This window comes from Tamandua tetradactyla, chromosome 21 (assembly GCF_023851605.1).
Source record: "Tamandua tetradactyla isolate mTamTet1 chromosome 21, mTamTet1.pri, whole genome shotgun sequence".
Taxonomy (NCBI): domain Eukaryota; kingdom Metazoa; phylum Chordata; class Mammalia; order Pilosa; family Myrmecophagidae; genus Tamandua; species Tamandua tetradactyla.
The window spans coordinates 5946483-5962553 of NC_135347.1; the positions used below are offsets into that span (position 1 = coordinate 5946483).

The 16071-nt window shown below is 44.6% G+C and overlaps 1 protein-coding gene across 5 annotated transcripts in view; it reads right to left on the reverse strand.

Annotated features, from left to right (window-relative positions):
• The window catches only part of SNCAIP (synuclein alpha interacting protein), a 145494-nt gene extending 129644 nt beyond the window's left edge, over positions 1 to 15850 (reverse strand). For 2 of the 5 annotated variants that reach the window (XM_077138831.1, XM_077138827.1), the window contains exon 1: positions 13998 to 14170. The gene's annotated coding sequence lies outside the window, so the exon portion shown is untranslated. Of the gene's footprint in view, positions 1 to 13997; positions 14172 to 14633; positions 14744 to 15671 lie in introns of those variants that run through there. The other 3 variants (XM_077138829.1, XM_077138828.1, XM_077138830.1) reach the window with 3 other exon arrangements.
• Positions 15851 to 16071: the final 221 nt, after the last annotated feature.

Below are 16071 nucleotides of genomic sequence, written 5' to 3' on the forward strand. Positions count from 1 at the left end.
AATGTCACTGTCTTTCACTCAAGGCAGAAATAAGGAGAGGAAATTTAAACAGATGTGCAAGGCTAGAATAAAGCAATAGCAGCTTTACTCGGACCAAGTAGGAGACGATTGTGACACTATGATATTACGTCTCCTCCAGAAAAGATCATTAAAAGACAACAGGTAAAAAAAACAAACAAACAGAAAGATGGATAATACTTGTTAAACATTATATTTTCTAAGTACCCAATACGTGAAAGGCGTATTCTTAATAAACAAAGAAAGCAGGAACCCTATCTAGGGTTGACCTTAAAGAAAATACTGAAGAAAAAAAGAGAACCAAAGGTTCAAATGACAATAATTCCATCTAGAAGCATCAGCTCTTCTGCAACAAGATATTTATTTTTGCCTACTCAGCTCCTTGCACAGAAGGGACAATCTATAAATCCTTATTTGGACTGACATCAGAAGACCTTTCAAATTGCTATCCCTCCCTTGACTCTACTTAATTGTAAAAAAGAGACAGTTCTAAAATTCACTTTCTTTTTAGTTGTTAGAGAGCACTTGGGCAATTTTTCCAAGGCAGTGAAAGATACATCCATATGGTTTGAAATTTCAACAGTGATGACAAATTTATTATCAACTGGAAAGAAGTTGTAGTATGTTTTGTTTTTCAAACTGACCAGTACTTCTTTAGGGAATTTATTTGCATTCCTGACAAACAATTTAAGTGTACTATAAGTCATAAGCAAGATGACTCTAAATATCACAGAGTGACCTATTTTCATATGATTCGCATAAGAGAACTATAACACAGAAGTCAGAAAACATTTATGAGCAGAAAATCTACTACACCGACATTAGGAAGGTGGTCTTCTACTCAGCACTGAGTATAAAAATATAGATCTGTACTCAAGAGTCTATAAGGAATTCAGCCCTAGGAATCATCTGTATTGAAACTACTAAGAGTATATAAGTGTGAAAATGTTTTGTCCCAGCCCTTACAGTAACTACTTCTCATTTTTTAAAAATTTTACCACAACGCAGCATATGAACCTTCAAACCCAATTCTTTGTAACAAAAAGTAATGATAACAATAATTCAACCTTGGTGAGTACTTAGTATGTGTTAATCATACAGAATTCTATCTAAATCTTTCCGTTCTCAGATGACTCTAAGGCAGGTGATCACTTGGGCCAGTCAGGTTCCCGAGAGGAAATAGGTGGCACAAGCAAATGCAATTTGAGGAGAGTTTAATTTGAGGCAGGGTCTGGAGAAACTGCAAGAAATGGGACAGTACTCTGAGCTACTGAGGCTAAAGGAGAGCAGTTATTAACCCACAGTGGCTGGGGAGGGGGGGGGGGGGTCTGGCTATCAGAACCCAAAGGGAAGTCCTGGGGAGAAGGCTGCCAACATAAGCTACGGCCTAGTAGGACAAGGAGACTACATAGCCCAAACTCCTTCTCGTTCTCTGCTTTCCGATCTATTCGTTAATGCCTCCCACTGGCCAAACCCAACCTGAAGCCAGGCAACAAGGGAGCCTACTGACTCAGTCTGTACAGGCCAACATCTCCAGAACACAGAGCAAACGGAGGACAGCTGAGAGTGGGTTGATATCCACTATTCCCATGTTATTGCTTGCACCCAAGACCTATCTTGTATGAATGAGGTGATCAATAAAAATGTGCTAATGAAGAAAGGAAGAAATGTCAAAATATCAAGAAGTTCAATGAGCTGTCCCAAATCATCCGTGTCGTAAGTGGCTGCGCTCCAGAACTCTGTAAGCTGTATACCAGTGTTTGTTACCTAACGTTTCCATCTCATTATTGTTAAAGCTCCAAGTTCCCCTCTACAAACAGATCTTACACCTCTTATAATTGCATCACTCATTCCAACGACTGGCTAAGCATATATTTTTCCATCATGTGGCTCTGTGTCCACTTGGTTGACAGTACCTTCTTTAGAGGGATTTTCTAAGTGGAAATAACACAGGTAACATGATGGCATCTTTTGAGCAGCTAAGCTCCTAACCTCTATTTACTACAATGGAGTAAGCCTTAGGTCTTATACTATGAATATACTTCCTTGCAAGACATTCTGAAGGACGTATTCATTCAGCCAACATATACTGATCACATTGTACTTACCAGTGCTTACCTTTGCTAGGTGCTTGCACAGATTGAGAAAGCAATTACTACCAAAATCAACAACTGACTTTCTACAGGAATGAGACAGCAATTATCCCAAAGGATGGTTAAAATTGTGCTAATCACCAACGTGGTCAGGGGCACACATCTCAGAGTGCAATCATGATCCTGCCCCCGTGGCAGCCGTCTCCCGTAATTCTCCCCAGATGCAGGCTTGGATATAGGATATAATCCTGTTAAAAGCACAAATCATCCTAACCCTGGCTTTGTTTGTTAAGACAATCAAGTATTCTGCTATTTCTCCATCTCTTAGGAAGGTCACCTGCTTTGAAATACCAGCCCCGCATGCTATTCCAGATCAAATAGGAATTTGACCCTGTGGGTTTGTTCTTAGCTCTGCTTTTGAGCTTGGGGAGCCCACTCTTTCATGCCTGACCCTGACTGAAATAGCACACGGCAATTCAGGGGCAAGGCAAGTGAGCTGGCATAGCTGTTCCTTTTCATGCTGTGCAAGCATTAGCATTGCAATTTTAAAAACTAGTCTACAATGTGTCATGCAGTGAGGTTTGCCAAAGGGAGGGAAAGAAAGAAAAAAAAACAGTTTCCTACATGCAAGTCTTAATGATTTTGGAAAACCATCAACCTGAATCAAATTTCTATACTTATTTGACATTTTTCCACTAGTGGTGAGAATGCAAAACCATCAATTAGATTCATGATAATTAGATTTTAAAGAGCCATCTATTTTCTTGATCTTTCTAACAAATGGAAAAATCCATTGCATTAAAAACCCAAATACTCACTCTATGATGCTTGCTTCATCCAGGAGCTCTAGGTAAAAATCACTTTCAAATACGCTCCGAATATTTATTTAGGTGCACACACCTGCGCTTTCCATTGCCAACAAAAGCCCTGAGTGTGCAGGAATTCTGCTGCTTGAAATGCATTTACATACACTATGAAAGAGAGAAGAAAAGGGCAAGTCCCTTACTGGGAGATGCTCACATCCCTCTTCTCACCAAACCAATCTGTAACTTGAGAACAGCGTTGCTATTTCCTAGCAACACGAGTAAACATTGTACTACTTCTAGGGCCCAAGATTTGTAACCATGTTAAACTGTGAGTACTCAACTTAATTAAAGATTAGACTTTTAAATTGTATTTTTAGCATGCAACAGTACTGCTAAATTATGATTATCACTGGCTAAGTATGCTTGCGTCTGCAGAACTCAGCGACTAGAAATGAATCATTTATTTCCATCTCAATATGACTCCTCTTCTCAGAGGCGCTTCTCTGAGTTCACAAGCCCTGGAGTTCATTGGAATTCTATGCTTAAAACACAGCTTGGAGACCTCATTTATGAAAATTCCTTTAAACCTTTCACCACTTTGACAAATCCAGTCCAAGTTCATCGAGCCAATTCAAAAGTAGCTCTCAGCTTTTTTATAGGTTTTCAATTACACCAACACAGCACACCAAAGCCATCATGTTTGAAGTATATTATAGTTACAGAGATGCACAAGTTCTTTTTTAAGAGGCCCAAATGAAAGCAGCATTCTCAAATCTGCAGCCAACAAATGCAAAGCTTTGTCTATCTTGAACCACTCTTGTTATTAAAGACGAGATCATCAAATGACTTAAACATGGCTAATGTTTAATTATATACTATATGATGCATGCTATGATTTTTCTAACTTTTAAGAATTTACTTCACAAAAATATTGGCAAGCTACCTCACCCCAAACTGTTCCAAATAGTTTTTTTTTTTGAGGGGGGGTGGAGAGAGGGAAATCTTTCAAAACATTTTCTAGATTTCATTTATCCTCCTAATACACAGTGTATGGCAGCAGGGTTTGCTTTTTCCTATAGGCACACTGAGAAACAAAAATGCCAGGAAGGCCAAGGAACTCTCCAAATTGAAATTGGTGATCAAAGGTAAACCTGGGGTAAGACCCAAGTTACTTTTCATTTTCAATGCTTTCTTTAAGTGAGCCTGGGGTAATCACACTCTTTTCTGAGACAAAAAAAAAAATCCCGCTTAAAAAGCTTTTATGAGTTAGATCAAACACCAATACTTCCATTTTCAAACTGTGAATTATTTGAATATGTGGTGGGTATGGTTTTATGGGAGTGCCAATCTTGTGAATTTGGTTGTATGAATTTTCTAAAGTGAAGTTTATTATTAGGGTAAAGAAGACAAGTAAACACGTGCACATTAGTTGGCAAGAGGCACTTACAACATTTAAATTCTGTATGTGCAAAGGTAAATTTACTCAGGACATAAATCTCCTGTCTCTCAGGGGTGTAGTAATGACTCTAAAACCAGTGGAAACACATAGAACGCTTGTCATGATGACTCTAACAGCTCCCCAGTGCAGGCTCTTCTTTCCTTGTATATTTAATATTCTGTATGTCAGCCAGTCTTTTTGTAATCTCATTCATTAGGAGGCTGAGTCAGTAGACAAATGTTTGTTGTGATGTTTGGTCTATCTTGGTTTTTGCATCTTTTAAATTTAATTATGCCATTAAAAACTAGACTGCTTATAAGGTCTTCTAGTATTCAATATTCAAAGAGTTTGTTAAAACAAGAGCTGAGCAAGACGTGAACAGGCTTAGAACAATTCTGAGCTGGGACAGCCTTTCTGATGTTAGAGACCTCTCGCCTACTCAGTCTGACTCAAATTCTGTCCTGTAGCTGGGGACTGAAAGGTGGAAACAGAGCTCCTGAGTGGGGGAAGTGGGCCAGCAGGCAGGGGCTGGTGAGGTGGGCACCCACATAACAATGCCTTCTGCTCCTGGGGTTACATAAAACTTCCCTCATTCATTAATTCATTCACCATGCACTGAATGCCTGTTAATGCAAATCTAACAAAGATTTTCCTCCCAAGAACCCAGGTTCCAGCACACAGCCAGCCATGCACAGCACCTCGTATGGAAACACTACCAGAGATACTAATTAAGATCCAAGGGGAACAAAGAAGGTCGTCACTGATTCTGCCTTTGGGCAACCCCAGGGCTTCTGTGGAGCCCAAGCCTGTTGTTTGCCACTAGACCAAGCCACTAGTCACACGGGGCTACTGAGCACGGGAAGTGTGGGCAGTCCAAATTGAAATGTGCTTTAAGTGTAATACAATGCAGCATTTTGAAGACTTACTATAAAGAAAAGAATATATATCTCACTAAGTTTTATATGGATAACGTGGAAATGCTAACATTCCTTATATTTGGATTAAATAAATCATATTATTAAAATTAACCACACCTCCTCCTTTTTACTTTTCTTAATATGGCTACTAGAAAATTTTAAATTGCATATGTGGCTCTCATTTGTGGAACCCATTATATGTCTATTGGCCAGTGCTGGTCTAAGCAGTCAGAAGGCAACACTTTGGAGAAAATCTGGAGAACTTGCCTCTGGGGCAGGTGGGAGAGTGGGAAGAAGTTAAGTGTTGAATGAGGGAAGAGAAACCCATCAGAGATTACAAAAGAGGAGCAGAGACTGGAAATGTGTTTGCTTCCTGAGGCACGTCTGCCTGCCAAATTAATTTGTAGCAAAGAAAGTCCAAAACATAAAGGCCAAACCATGACAACAATTATATCACGAATAAATAAGCAGCAGCTTATGGTTTTCAATAAGCAATGCTCTAGTGGGGACCAGATCAACCAGCCACCTCTATGTTCACCCTGTCATCTAAGGTTAAATCACTCGGTCACTGCCTTCTCATCTGCAAAGAGGGACTGAGATTAACTGTTGTGCCTCTGTGTCCTCCCCAACTCTGTGAACTCAGCCTTTGGAAACTCAAAGCCCCCTAAGCATACTGGGGGAGGAAACGGTTGGAGAAGTAGACAACTTTTTGTGACTAGACAGAGTTTTGAGGTTGCAAAGAAACTTGAGGAGAATAAATCCTTTATGCTTCCTTTTTTCATAAAACTTAGCCCACTTTATTAGCCCTCTCTGGGCTGGATTTAAGCTACATGTAAGCACCGTGAGCTCCAGATCTATGTCGGTCAGGTTTGCTGCTGTGCCCACAGCTTTAAGGACAGAGACTGGCCTAAAGCAGCTCCTCTAAAAAAATATCCAGAGCAGGGTTCAAATGGAGAATCTGCAGTTTTGTTGCTGGGTATCTGCTGAGTTAAGGTTTCACATCGAGTAAGTGTGCAAACTGCACTCAGGAATGAAGTGGGAGGTTACCCAGGGGTGATGAAACTAGTAGTGCTATGGCTGTAATGATGTTAAATGTCCTGAGTATAAAGAAGTTGTGATGGCTGAAGGAGGAGCATGAGCTGAGACCCTACCCAGCCATTGGCTGCTCCTGTACTAGAGACATTCCAGAAAGCTCTGGCAGCAGAAACAAGGTAAGTTGAAGGCTGAGGGAAGTAAGGACTAACAAACTCCAAATTTCACTGGCATAGGTCTCATGACTAGCTTGGTAAAATGGATAAACATGGAGGCAGAGTAAAGTAGTATTTATACAGATGTAGATTCTGGGTTTAATTCCATTCTCAGCACTTGTCAACTGGGATACTCTAAGTTTCTTCTGTTAGTCTTACTCTTGCTTACTTAAAATAGGGCATGCATGTCTTAGACGGTTGGTTAGAGATGATAGATTTTTCTAAAGGACCAGTGTATAGTAAGCACTCAATAAATGTTTCCATGTGATGTGGTAAACACAGAACAATGGCTATTATCTTTCCTCTACATTGAAGCTTTTAAACAGGGTTTTAAATCTGGGGTCCATGAAGCTCCAGGACATTCCTAAATAGGCTTCCACAGACCCTTGAACCCTCTAAAATTAAATACAAAGTAGTATGTGTGCAAGTGCATGCACAGGTTTTTTCTTTGATGCAAAAATCCATAAATTTCATCAGAACCTCAAAAAAGCTCTCACTCTGAAAACAGGTTAAGAAACACTAAGCTTCTGTGTCTTCCAAAGTGTTATTTTTGTGCATCTATGCAATAACTTTGAGTGACCCTCAAAACCAAGCCTTTTCAATGCCTGTTCAAGAGACCTGTATTTTATACATAACATTGCAACCTTTTGTAAGAGGTCCTTATCTGGCAGTAGCAGGAGAACAGGAATATGACTAGAATTTCTAAGGTAAAAATACATCTTGATCTCAACTATAATACTGAAGTCCTTACCTCTATAAATAGAACTTTTTCTGTAGTCTTTTTTATATAGTTGATGACCGAGGACTTCTCTCCTATCATTTGCTAGGGTGGTAATAGAGATGTTTTACTCTGAGGATGGTTACTTGGTTTTAGGAAAAAAAAATCATAACATATGAATTGCAAGAGCCCAAATGAAAGCGCGATTCTATTCTTTGGTCACACAGCTGGGTGTCTGGCAGGTCAGTCATCTCCAGAGAGAGGATGCTTAGAGGCCAGCAAGTCACTTAAACTCTCTGAATCTCAGTTTCCCCATATGATTAAAACAGCATTCTAATAATAATCCCTCTTACCCAGGGCTGCTGTGAGAATTAAATAAGAAAATAGCTGTAAATCACCTGGTAAGCACCCAATACAAAGGGCCGCAAAATAGTAACTTGTTGCATGCCTTTCTGTAGTTCGAACCTCTGTTCCTCTCCCTCTGTCCCCACCCCACTTCCTGCCCTTCTTCTCCAATCTTTAGTCACGTGCCTTAGTAACTTGGGTCTTGCACTCTCATAGGTTATTAGTATTCCTAGACTGCGCATGCGCAAAATTATATAACAACTTATGAATATGTAAACCTCCCGCCGTCTCGCCACCTCCCCTCCGCGTATGGGGGTCCTCGCTCCCTCCTGTCCCCGCCTTCGCCACTCCCCCTATTGTCTTATACCTATATAAGTTGAGCCCCTTCCGCCTGCGAGGAGGCGCCTCGGGATTTGCCTACCGAGCGTACCCCTGTAGAGAGTTCCTGCGAATAAACTACGCTCTTGCTGTTAACCCCCTTTGCGTGGTTGTCAGTGGCTCTCTGCACCGTCCTTCGTCCTTCGGGTAATGGTCTCGCCCCATACCTCTCCCTGAAGCGGTCTCCAGGGAAGGTTCCCCCTCCACTCGGATGAAGAGAACCTAGGCGGGTCCGCGGAAGGCAAGCCGCAGGACCTCCACCCGAAGCGGGATCCCCGCAGTAACTAGTAAAAATCTTCATCTTATCTCTGAACTATATATCCTAAGCTCAGAAATTTACTTTGGGCCACTTATATTTTCCAACTTTTTTTTTCATGGTGGGTCTTAGTAACCAAGTAAAAAACAAACACACAAGCAGTTTGAAGCCCCACTGAAAAAGTATCTTCGCAGCAACTTTGAAGAGGACCTGTCTCTATGCCCGACATTCTGAGATGGAATTGTGAGAATTAAAGGGAATAGAATAAATCTAAAAATAATCACCCTAAAAACCCAAACATGAGTCATTTAGCACACATTTTTCCATTCATTCATTAAAAAAATATTGAGACTATATGATGGGACAGCACTGTAGAAGACACAGGAATACTCAAAGATGAGAAAGCACAGTCCAGCTTGCAAAACACTCGGTCATCAGGGGAAGATGAGTAAAATGTGAGCAGAGGATGGATAGGAGGGCATGTTCGGAAAAGACTTCTTGAGAAAGCAACACTTAAGTTGACTCTGGAAGGATAAGTATATATTTAGCAGATCGAGAAAGGAGATAGATATTCTACAGAGAGACCAGTGTGTGCAAAGGCAAAGGCACAAAAACACAAGAGAAAAGAGAGCATTTGGGGAGTTTAGGTCTACAGGTCAGCTACAGCATGGAAACAATGTAGGCTGATAATGACCAGGAACCTTGCAATTCATGGTCAAGAGCTTGGACTTTTCTGCCAGGGCTGTGAGAAATTTCTGAATGATTCTCAGCAGGGGAATTACATGATTGGATTTTATCCATTTGCTTTTTTTTTTTAGAAAGAACATTCTGACTGTAAGGTAGATGGATTGGAAGGGAGAGTCAGGAGGCAGTATTTTTAGAAATGCCTTATGAAGAGTGAAGCAAGGAGGATCCAAACTTAAGAAGGAAGAGAAGAAAGATGAATAGGCGGAGCAGGAGACCTCAGTGGCTGGTTGGCAGGGAAGGAAAGGGAGAAGGTCAGATCAGGAGCATTCCCAGGTTTCAGGCTGGCGGGCGTGATGAGAGCATGTTCTGTCCTCCAGGGAAAACAGATGGAAGAGAAGATATTTGCTGGTTTGCTTGCACAGCATCCATTCTCTTTTGGGTATTTTCTTTTTAAAAATCACTCCTTCTCTGCTCTGGGGTCCTATGGTTTAAGAGGACTCTGTTGATCACCACCCTTTCTCCACGACACACTCCTCACCTACACCACCCACCTCTTCCCAGAGGCTCCAGGGCTGGGCTGTGAGCAATGCTGAGCCAAGAGGCACGTTCTAAACCTGTGGCCACAGGGACTTGTTCAGACACGTGCGTGTGATCCAAGTGGTCTCGTTAGAGTTAATCCTGAATTATTCTCTTTTCCTTCAGGGGTTAAGCCTGACTGTTAATGACCATTTTATCACCATGAAGGAGAGAGGAAATCAGAGTAGGATCCTTCCTGAACTTTTCCAGTACCGGAGCCAGCCTATGCCCTTCTACTTGAGCAAGTACAAAACTGGGTTTTTGTCACTTGCATTCAAGAGTCCTAGCAAATTCAAAGCGTAAAAACAATTGTGTTTTTAAAAAAGGGTTTACTTTTGTGAATGTGGATTAAAAACAAAAACATCACCGTGATAAATAGAGAATAAGTTAAAACACGTAAATCTAGAAAAGGCATTTAGGGACTTCACAGCAAACCATACCCAGTATAATGAAAAGCCAGACCAGACTGCTTTGGAAATTTTTACTGCACCAGACAATGGCATGTTCATTCATTCAATTAATATTTATTGAGTATCTTCAAGGTTCCTAGAATTGTGCAGTAGAAACTATAAAAGTGCATGCTTCGGTTTGAGCTGGTCTGTCCAAGGCCCTTCTTCAAGGAGCAGCTGTGTACGCTGCTCAGACAAACTGCACCAAGTTGGAGAGGCCAAATGTTTCTGTTTGGCCCAACAGCTGCACTTGATGGTAAGGACACCATCTGAATCTCAAACTGGCCATCTATAAAACAAGACTAGCTCTTAGGTGAAAGACAGAACAGAACATGTTTAGGATTCTCTCCTAATAAAACATCCACTGACATTTACGGAGGAGCCTGTATGAGGGTATCGTGCCGGGGCCGTGCTTTCTTTTCTTCTTTCCTTCTTCCACCCTGAGAAAACCCTACCAGCAGCATGGGTCCAACTGTTATGAATGGACTTACATCTCTAATGTAAATATGCCTCAACTGTCATCACAGCAGCTAACCCCAAATAAACCCTCATGGACCCATCTGTGGTGGGCATTTGTTGATTTTTCCATCCAGCCTTCATTTCCTCTTCTGATAATGTCTTGAGGAAGCACTTATTCTCCACCGGGTGGGTGCTCATCCTAGTGGGTCCGAGAAGCAAATGCTCCCTGCCTAGAAGCCACTCAAAGGCGGCCAAAGTGATTCTTCTTGCTATGCTGAGTCTTCATCAGAGCACTCCAAGTGCAGACATCCAGCAGGGGCTCGGCAGAAAGAACATCAGTTCCTACCTCCCAGCCCCGCAGAGCTGTCTGATTCCATTCTGAGAGCGGTTCTTCTGACTTCACTTTGATCCTTACTGTATGTCCCCTGACCTGCCAATAAATACTATTTTTGCTTTTTTTGTGTGTGTGCTTTACAACTAAAGAAACTTACTGATATACAGTAGTCCACAGTGCTTTTCAATGCTAAACAACAGCTAACATTCCGAGCATACTCTGCAGCTTACAAAGTACCTTTACATTCAATTCATCTCTTTTAATCAACTTCCTGAGAACTGAACATTTCTCCTCCCCCCAAATAAATCACTTATTGATTTCTCGCAACAGCCCAATCTCTCTTTTAGTCACTTAAGCTTTTTAAAATCTCTGAATGATCTTGGCTGTGCCTTCACTAACCCCCTATAATCAGTCATCTAGTCCTAAATCTGGGTTCTCCCAGACTGATTCCTTCCTTTCCACTTTCACTGCCTCTAAGAGCCTTTCTCACTTCTCACTAGGTTACAACAATGCTCTGTAGACTCTGCCACCAGACTGTCTCCAAAGAACCCTGACACCACTGTGAGATGGATATGGCTAAAATTCTATTTTCATTGTGCCTCTCCTCTCCATCGTTTACCGAACAAAGATTATAGGAAAATAATTTATAGGGCAACTCACTGACTAAACCCTGTGCTGTCCACAGTAGGCTCCACCTCTTTCCTAACATGCATTCCCCTATTCCTCAGCAGAAAACATTTGCTAGAACCAAGCAACTTCCAAAGTTTAGTAAACTGCAGTAATGGCTTCAATTTTTTTCAGCTCCCTACCATTATTACATGAATTCTTTCTACACCCCTTGAATCTTGGGTGGCCTTGCTATTTAATTCGGTCAGTAGGAGACTAGCAAACATGACACAAGCAGAGGCTTAAAACCTACTTGCACACTGGGCCTTGTTTTTTCGCTGGTCTTGGAACCCAGCTTGACAGCCATACAAAGAGGCATAGGCTTGCCTATGGGGGATGTGAAACACATGGCACAGTTGCCTGTTAACCTGGCCAGCAGGCTGAGAACTGCCAGACATGTGAATGAGGCCATTCTAGATCATCCTGCCACCAGTCAACCCTACAGCAAACTAAACATGCTTGAATGCAACCCAACCAAGAGCAGAGAAAGCTCACCTAGTTGTCCCAGCTCACACTGCTGAGAACAGAACCATAAACTAAATCAATAGCAGTCGCTGTAAGCATCTATGTTTCCAGGTGATGTGTTATGCAGCAATGGAGAAATGATAAAGCACATAAGCTCATTTAGACACTTTCTCCTTTGAATTCCCTTTCAATTATTATTTAGCGACAGGGGCACTCAATTACAAAATATCTCCTTTGATGCTGTGTATTATTATTTAATTTTTCATGAGTGCTAATGAAGAGACTGGGCATTTTTGCACAAAATAATTACACAATGATTGAGTCCCCAAATAGGGACTCAATTAGTACTTTCCTGGGGCCACGCAATCATACCCATTAACATTCATAATTTCAACACATTATTTTGATCACTAATGTTAAAAGCTTAATAAAAGAAATTAATGGCCAATTTATTGATTCATTTTCAGTAAATTATGTCCTGCAAGTGAATCTGTATACCAGAATCTGTATACCAAAGGGATTCAAGGAAACAAGTACATAAAAGTAAAACTTTCACAGAAGTAACTGTTTTATTTTCTCCAGGATATTATTTGTCTCCCAAGATACATATTTCTCCTATGTGTTTTGCACCATAACTTGACAGACTGCCAAAAATAAGGCTTCTATTCTCAGTGTCACTGATTCTCTTGTTGCTGTTCAATTAGATTCTGCATTTAAAAGAGAAATTCCCTTGTGTTTCTTATAATGATGCACCTGCTCCTTGGGACATTTCCTCCTTTGACAAGCAATGCCTTATATCTGGCAAGAAAAATGGCTCCAGGCTTTCTCTGATAACACCAAAGAATATTTGTTTGTATTAAACGTTTGTGAGTGTTTCCCTCCTCTTTAGAGTGGTAAAGTACTGCTACAATTTCTTCTAAAACAACAGCACACAAAAGTTTCTCGGCCTCTGTTCTGCATTTTCAATGCACTGAAACTGCCTGGAATTAGCAAGGCTGTGGCACAGCAGACAGAGAAATTCACTTGCCTTAGTCATTTCTTTTGGGACTTCAAAATATGATAAAAGTTGAATGAATAAACACAGCATCATATCAGATCTACTATCTTGTCACCTTTCTTCATGAAATGCTTGCTATGGAGCAAATGAAATTTATATTTGAAATTATATTCCTTCATTTTCATTTCCCTTTTATATTTTATTTCTGAGCTATCCAAGGGTCTTTTTCTTTCCAATACTCATATATTTTTCTTATTTTCTGCCTTTCAGAGAGACTTCTGTGATTAGTACCAAAACGTTACACCTTGTTCAAACAGTTTCAAGAACACCTTGAGGGGTTTTGGTACACCCTAACCAGGCAGAATGTAATTTAACACTGAGAAGCATCAGAAATAGTCAACATTCTCTCTCAGCGATGTATACATTCGGATGCTGCTTTCCTGCACCGTGTTCTCTGCCTTATAAAATTTCAATATGTAGAAATGAAGTACAGATTTCAAACCATTCCCAACTGGGATGTCTACTCCATAATAGGAGAAATAGGTTTTTGCCTTCGTGCAGATTTCAGCAAGGAGTGCACTTGAAAATTACGTGTTTAGAGTTACACCTTGGAGAACTGACATACTCTGCACACATGTAATCCTCATAAACCTCCCCAGGCAGCCTTGATTTCATTTTGCAAACTGCACCCTGGCCGAGCTCCACAGCACGTGGTGTGTGGCGAGACTGTTCAGCAGTGGTTTTCTCTGCCTTGGGGCTCTTTGACCGGCACATGTCAGTAATAGCCGGGAGAAGAGTGGCCACCGGCCTCCAGCAAGTGAAAAAAGGACCCTCATAGTAATGCTTCTTTAATTAACTTTCCCAAGGAAAGCAACGTTCCCACAGGAAAACAAACAAAACGCGTCTGCCCCCCTCCTAGCGGTCCATTGAAAACGAGCAACAATGCTGTTGCCTTTTTGTTTCCCAAAGACTTTCTGCGCTGCAAGCAGTAGCGTGTTCCTCAATGAATGCTAGTGTTTCCTGTGGAAACTGTACTGCTGCCAGGAATGGCTCATAATTCCCCCCCCCGCCCCCGTTCTTTCGTAAAAATGAAAGAAATAAAACGTGGCATTTGACAATAGCCCCAAATAACAGTTGGCCTCACTTACCACCTGCAGATGGAAGTCACCACCAGGAGATGAGGCCGAGAGAGAAGCATCCCCAGCCGATACGCCAGCGGACAAGCCCCGGGCGCAGGACACAGCGCCGGAGGGGAGCGGGGGTGGGGGGGCGGCGGCTGGACGGGGCAGGCGGGGAGCCTCCCGCGGGGCACACGGCGGCCCCCGGTGGCGTTTCCTATTGTGGCCGACACAGTTGCTATCATCATTATTATTATCACTTGGCCTCTCCTTACCTCAGCCCTTGCGAACCGCGACGCTGCCGCCCCCCCCCGCCCCCCTCCCCCCCCGCCTCCGTGACCATCCGAGGTGGCAGCGCGAATGGAAACGACACGAAGCGGGCAAAAGGAGCAGGGACGAGCCTCTGGAAACCGGGCTGGTCCTCCCTCTATCCCCGGGTGAAGCGAGCCTCTCGGCGGCCGCCGCGGTTCCCACAGAGACCGCTCCCCGAACCCTGCCGGCCCGGAGCAGCCCGGGACCCGCGGCACAAAGGCGGCGGGTGGGCCGGGGGGGGGGAAGCCGGCCGCGGTCGCCCGGTGCCAACTTGGGAAGCGCCCACGGAGCGCTTTTGACCCCCCCACCCACCCCCGGCTTTCCCCGCCGCGCCCGCCGGGGACCCGGACTCACCGGGTGGAGGGAGGGGGCGTGGGGGGCGTCGGCCCCCCTCCCCGGGCGGGCGAGCGCGCGGGCAGCTCCGGAGCGCGGACGGACCGACGGACTGACGGCTGGACGGCGCGGCGCGGCGGGAGCGGGCGCGGGAGCGGGCGGCGGAGATGCGGCCGCGGCCCCGCTACGTCACAATGCGGCCCCGCCACCGGCGCGGCTCCCCCGGGCCCCCCCACCGGGCGAGCGGCGGGCGAGAGCAGCCCCGAGGCGGCCCCGGGCCGGGAGCCGGCGCGGAGGGGCGCGGCCTGAGGCAGGGCGGACGGGGGGCGGGGGGCGCGGTCACCCAGCGCCTGGGCCGCTGTCGCCGCCGCGCCCTCCAGCTGCAGCGCATCCCCCGCGCCCGCCCCCACCCCGCGAGTGCGGGGAGCCCCACTCGGCCTGAGTGACGGCGACTCTTCCCGCCCTCCCCGCCGCGCCCCCCGCGCCCCCTCCCTCGCCGGCTCGCGCCCGCAAACCTGCTCCGTTTGCTGCACCTTTCGGCTCTTGCTTCCCCCTCGCCCCCCACCCAACTGAGTTTCTCTCCCCCCCTCCTACTTTTTGCCCCTGCTTCTCAGTCCCTCCCTCCCCAATACCACCCCTCACACACACACACTTTTTGCCCCTGCTTCTTGGTCTCTACCTCTGGGAATGAAAATCCCCCACACCCTGGTCCGTGCATCAACCGCTGCCACCTCGTTGGGCCCCAATTCCAGGGTTCCCGCAGACACCAAGAAAAGAAAATAGGCGAAGGGGGAAATGCTACAGGGCACCCTCCTGAAAACCTGTTGTGCCCGAGAATCCCCTTGGCAGGATATTATGCTTTGGTTTGGGGTCTCCAGCCCTTAACTTTCCCTCTCCCCCCACCATTCCCTCTAACCCTCCCATTCCCCTCCATTCCCTCTACCCCCCCACCATTCCCCCCACCCTTCCCTCTACCCCCCACCACTCCCTCACCCCCCACCACCCCTTCTACCCCCCATCACCCCTTCTACCCCCCCACCACCGTTCCCCTACACCTACCGGGAGGGGGTCCTCTCACTCTAGAGGGCTTCCCCGGGGAGCAAAGAGCTGGAGGGCTTTGCCGGAATGTTATATGCCCAAGTGTGGGTGGTGCATGGAGGAGACTTGGGTCTTTAATAATAGCTTCTTAAATTCAACATTTTAATGCCCCAATGGCCCTACAATAATATTAACTCTGAACGTTCCTTTCTTCATTGTTGGGGGTGGGGGGCGGGCTCCTGGGTAAGGCGTCAGCGACGTCCTCGGTGGTTACCAGCTCTTTCCTTCCTTAGCTGGGAAATGAAATCAAGGAAGTGGACGCATTGTAACCCTGGCACACAACGGACTCGCTTCTGCCCTTTGGAAAGCTCTGAATGGTTTTTAAGAAATCGCTTTCGCAGGCGAGGTGACTCGGAGAAGC